The sequence below is a fragment of the Equus quagga genome, chromosome 7 (genome assembly GCF_021613505.1).
Source record: "Equus quagga isolate Etosha38 chromosome 7, UCLA_HA_Equagga_1.0, whole genome shotgun sequence".
Classification (NCBI taxonomy): domain Eukaryota; kingdom Metazoa; phylum Chordata; class Mammalia; order Perissodactyla; family Equidae; genus Equus; species Equus quagga.
In genome coordinates this window covers 498,853-504,227 of record NC_060273.1, presented here as the reverse complement: position 1 = coordinate 504,227, position 5,375 = coordinate 498,853, and the positions used below count along the sequence as shown (strand labels likewise).

At 66.1% G+C, this 5,375-nt stretch overlaps 1 protein-coding gene across 1 annotated transcript in view; it reads right to left on the bottom strand.

Moving 5' to 3' along the window:
- Positions 1-2,851, bottom strand: part of CAPN15 (calpain 15) — a 25,433-nt gene extending 22,582 nt beyond the window's left edge. The window contains 1 exon segment of the mRNA XM_046666543.1: positions 2,626-2,851. The gene's annotated coding sequence lies outside the window, so the exon portion shown is untranslated.
- Positions 2,852-5,375: the final 2,524 nt, after the last annotated feature.

Below are 5,375 nucleotides of genomic sequence, written 5' to 3'. Positions count from 1 at the left end.
TCAGGGGTCTCTGTGCTGGGCTGGGACACCCCGTCCTCCTACAGCCCTGGCAGCAGGCCCTGGCCTGGTGGCACCAACGCATCCACCTGCAGAGCTCCTGCTCAGACCGTCCCTGGGCCACTGCTGTGACCCATGGGGTGACAGGGCATGGCTGGGCAGGTCCCCAAGCCCGAGAGGCGCAGGCAGCCCAACCTCAACCTCAACAGTCTCCTTGCAGCTCATTCAAAGAAGGTGAAGGCTAGCAGGTCCATCTTCATCCCCACAGAGGCTGCAGGGTGCTGTTCCGGCCCGCCTGGGAGTTCCCCTCAGACTTCAGAGCTGCGGTGACCGAGCTGCCTGCCAGTGAGCAGTGAAGGAGGATACTCACGGACCACCTACTTGGCGTGGATGGACGGGGCTGGGCACCGAGGGTCAGTGTGTGCAGGGGGAGCCGCGGATGGGGCCCAAGGGGCCAACGTCAGAGCTCAGCACAGACTTCCCAGGCCTTCTCCGCAGAGTGGGGAGGGGGGGAGCCTGCATCCACACCGAGGAGTTTGGCAAAGGAGAACAGATGAGAAACGAGATCATGTTCCTGCTTTGGGACACCTGTGGGTGCCGGATGCCAAATAACGGGGTACATGGCGGACCAGAAAGACAGAACAGTGAAGAGGCAGCAGTCCAGGCCGGAGAGGCGGAACCAACCGCCGAGCCCAGAGCCCCCTCCGTGCGCCCAGGGCAGGGAGCCTCCTTGCTCGGGATCAGGGCCCAGAACTTTAAGGTCTGAAGAAACCACCAAACCCGCCTGTGCCTCTCTGCGCTCGGACCAGGGGCATCTCTCTTCTGCCGCACAGTCCAGGGCAAAGCGGCAACCCAGAACGTTCATGGATGTGACCCGTCACCGGTGTTTCCTGGGTTTCTGTGGCTGTGGTTCCATTTAATTACGCATGTGCCCTTCCAGCACCTTCCATGCATAGGGTGGTGGGAGGAAGTGGCCCGCCCTGGGAAGGCCAGACCAGACCGCGGGTGGCCGCGCTCTCGGGCTCTTCACTGACCAGGTCAGGCCCATGAATGACATCTGTGATTCTGGGGACTTCTAGGGCAGCAGAGTCCTTCTTTCTGACTGCCACGTGTGGAAGACAAACACAGGAGGCGGTGGAAGGAGGAGGAGGAGGAAGAAAGGCAGCCTCAAGGTTCCGGAACCTGGATGTGCAGCCCCCTCCACCCCTCCCTGAGCAGCAACTTAGTCTCCTGGTCTGTAAAGCACGGCTCGGCTCACCAGAGAGCTCGGCGCAGGGCCTGAGAGCAGCTTCAGCGAACATCCCCGCCAGCAAGCCAGACAAGCCAGCCTCCCTGGGGAAAGGCACAGCTCCCTCACAGATGCAGGATTAGAGGTCACTTCCTCCTCATCTGGAGCCCGAGGTCTGGGGCTCAGAGCAGCGACACAAGATCGGAGACAGGGCGTCCCTGCCTACCGCCATGGAGGCCCTGAGCCTTGGGACCAGCAGGGCTTAAACCTGGCCCTCAGGAGGTCACGAGGTCACCGGCCTGTCTGCTCAGGAGAAGCAGCTCCAGGGACTTTCGGGTGCACAAGGGAAGGGCGAAGAGCGTTCCTGCGCCCAGCCCCACGGCCAGGCTGAGCCGGCTTCCTGCGAGACCTGCATCCACAGTCAGGCTGCGGAGCAGTGGCTCCCGGGCTCCCCTGACGTCTGGGGCCCTCTTCCTGAGCCTTGAGCCAGGGAAACGCACTCTCTCTCTCTTCACATCTGAGAAAGTTGCTCAGAAGTGGCAAGACGGAACCACCCCAGCTCCTCCCCAACCCAGGCTGTGGGGCCGAGAGAGATTCTGGGTGTTCTCCCCACCTTGCTGTGACTCACACAGCCCTCCAGACCTGGGCCCGGGGAGGGGCCTCAGGAGGAGCACCCAGCTGAGCCCCAATTTTCCCCACAGGACACCAGGGCTCCATGTTGCAGGACCCCAAACTCCCAGGCCTGGTCTCACAGGGGTCCTGTAGCCTGCAGTCTGGTCACAAACTCCTGTGCGATAAGGGCCCCCCCCCACCCACGACAGTCAGCGCAGTCCGTGCCACTTGACCACACAATAAGGGTTCCCGGGTCAGGACCAGAAGGGCTCCTTTTGCACCGGCAGGAAGAGCCCGTCCGCCTAGCAGCCTGGCAAACGTTCCCAGGAGCCACCCTCTGTAACTTCCCTGTGAGGCGCCAGCGCCAAGAGGAGCAGAGAAGAGGAAGTGGGGTGGCCAGGGGGCACACAGGCGCCTGCGCTGCCCCCTCCGTGGGCCGCCCCCGCAATGCCCCGAGTCCCGAGCTGGGGAGGGAGGCGGGCACGGCGGGCACATCCCCTAACACAGCGGGACCAGGACTCCGTCCGGAGTAAGGGCGCTCAAGGGCAGGCAGGGGCCGAGGCCGCCCCCTGTGTCCGCAGCACCGGGCTGGTCTCCCAGGGACCCGAAGACGCAGGTCCCCGCCGGTCCCCTCCAGGCTGCGCCCGCAGCCCAGCCCGGGCTCCGGCCAATCCGCTGGAGGCGCCGGCGGGGCAGCAGGCTGACCCCGGATCCGAGGCCGGGCGGCTCCCGGCGCTGCCCGCCAGGCCCGCGCTCCGGCCCCGACCTGCCCGGCCGGCGGGACTCACCTCCGCGCCCTGGCGGCGCCTCCTCCGTTCCCGCAGCCCGCGCGGCCCCGGGCCCGCTCGCGTGCGCCGGCCGAGCCACAACTTCTGCCTCCGGAGGGCGGGCGGGCGCCCCTCCTGCCGCCGGCCGCTGCCCCGACGGCCTCCCGCGCTGAGTGGCGGAGCCGCCGAGCGCCCGACCCGCCCGGCCCGGCCCGCGTCCGGCGCCCGCCCTACGCCGCCTCCGTAGCGTAGCGCCCGGCCGGGGCCCCGCGGCTACGGTGCGCCCGGGGCGCACGCGGCGCTGTGAATCGCGCGCGCGGACTACGGCTCCCACAAGGCCGCGCGGCGAGGTCGGGCCGGAAGCTCGCGGCAGCCCTGCGCGCGAGGCAGGCCGGGAGCTGTAGTCCTCGGGGTGGCGGCCAACACCAGCTCCGGCGGGCGCCCTCCGGAGTGCCGCCGACTCCCCTGGCCGCCCTGCCCGCCGACGCCGCAGGAGATGGCCAAGCCCCGGGTCCCGGGCGGCGCTGCGTGCCGGGTTTGGGGCGGAACGGCGAGAAGCTGCGCCGAGCTCAGGACTGGGACTACAGCTCCCAGAGTGCCCTGCGCGGAGGAAGGGGCGGGGCCTCCACGTCCGCCGCGTTCTCGGCGCTTCCGGCTGCGCCTGCGGGCCGAGAGGGGTGTACCGCTGGCTGGCTGGTCCCCGTCCTGGATCCGCGGGTAGCAGATCCCTTAGCCCCTCCCAGGCCCTCTGCAGCCTGTCTGCTTCCTCGGTGCCCTTCGAGGGCTTCCCGGTCTGGAGTCCAGGCTCGGGGGCCGAGCTGGGTCTGGGCCTCGGTTCTCGCCTCGGTCAGCGAGAGGAAGCGGCTCCAACCGGGTCGTTGAGGGGTCGGAGTGAGACCCTCCGCGGAGGTGCTGCCCAGCCCGGAGGGGGGCGCTCCGCGGCGGCCTGGCAGCACCCGCCGCGTCCGCGCATGACCTCCCCGACTCCGTCCCTCCCTTGATGCTGCCCCTCGGCAGCCCTGAGGGTCCGCACTCCCGGCAGCCGCCCGCCTGCGGGGCAGACCCTCCTCCAGGCTCCTCTGCCCTGTCGCCCGGATGCGCTTCGGCGTCAGCGGCTCATCAGCTGCACAGAGAGGCTGCAGAGAGGGACCCGGGGATGCTGAGCGCAGAGCACGGTGGGGGCCGTGCAGGAGGAGGAAACCCAGAAGCGAGGCTCCTCCGCTCACAGAGATCCGGGGAGCGTCTGGTGGTCCAGTTCTGCCTGAGATCAAGTGGAATTGTACCCTTGGGAGGTTGGGTGGGGTTTGCCCCAGTGCCCAGAAAGTCTGAGCTGACCTCAGTAAGACTTACAGGGTAGGGCTCTGCTCCTGGACCAACACTGAAGCCCCAGGAGAGCCTCGTCTTACTCTCTAGAGGCTGCGGCAGGGATACCTGTGTCCCCACGTGGGGGCTTGGGCTTTAGCTGCAGCCAAGACAGCTGCTTCCTGAGTGCTCCGCGGTGACAAGCTGCCTGTAGGGACACAGGGCTGTGGAGTGACTGGACCCACCGCCAACTTCCTCACCTGCACGAAGGTGATGACTAGCAGCCTCTGACCACGTGTGGCTGCGGAATCACAAGAGCATGGAGTCAAGGGCCGAGTGCCACTGGGGGCTCAGTGACCACAGGTCCCCTTCCCTCCCCAGCCCCTTTGCCTGGGCGTGCCTGGGGTGGTGGTCAGGACTGGTGTCCACAGCCCTGTAACCTCCCGACAAGAGAAACAGCTGAAGTCGAGCCTGGTGACCTGATGGCCGAGCTTCCTGCCTGCTCACTGCAGAGTTTTGTGGCGCCAAGCCCTACACAGGGAAGAGGAGAGAGCAGGAGCACCCAGCCCTCCCCAGTAAGGGGTCAAGGCCTATCGTCGGGGAGAAAGCCCGGTCACCAGAAGGGGGCCTCAGGAGTTTCAAGACTGTTCCCTGTCTGAGGAGCGAGCTAGAAGGAACAGGTTGTGTGTGCAGTTGGGAGCAGGAGGAGGCTGGCCAGAGCAGGAAGACGAGGGGTGAATCTGGAGTCAACCTGGGGTCCTCTTAGATGTTCTGAGGCATGCAGACGTAAATTTAAATAACTATAAGGCAGAAGGTAAGTGACAATCGACCGGCCAGGCTGTTGGCCAGTGCCGTCCTGGCTGGATGACACAATCCTCACAGCTCAAGAGACAGGAGTTAGCTGCCCCGAGGGGAGAGGCTGGAGAGGGGGGAGCAGCCGTGCAGAAAGAGCCGGTGACAGGTAGGAGGTGTGGGGGTGGGCGGCACAGTTCCAGCGTCCCTGTGCAAATCCCCCTCGTGCCCACACTGTTCCTGGCTTTGGGGCCTGGCAGTGTGCAAGACCTACTAGCATGCCCTCTGGAGCGGAGATTCCAGTGGATGAGGGCACAGGGACCCTCGCTGTGTGACAGGCACCGGGGGCCGAGGCCAGCAGGCAGGCTGAGGGCGGGACGCGCCTGTGCTCTGGCCCATCTTATGGAATGGCCTGTAATCACCTACTCTGTGAACCCCTGTACCTAGGTCAGAAAGGAAAGCAGGTGCCCTCACAGGCAAAAATGGAGGACTCTGAGCCAGCCCTCATGGCCTAGCGGTTAAAGGTCGTTGTGCTCCACTTCAGCGGACCGGTTCAGCTCCCGGGCACGGAACCACACCACTCGTCTGTCAGTTGCCGTACTGTGGTGGCGGCTCACAAGAACTAGACACAACTATATACTGAGGCTTTGGGGGCGGGGGGCGGGGGGAAGGAAGAA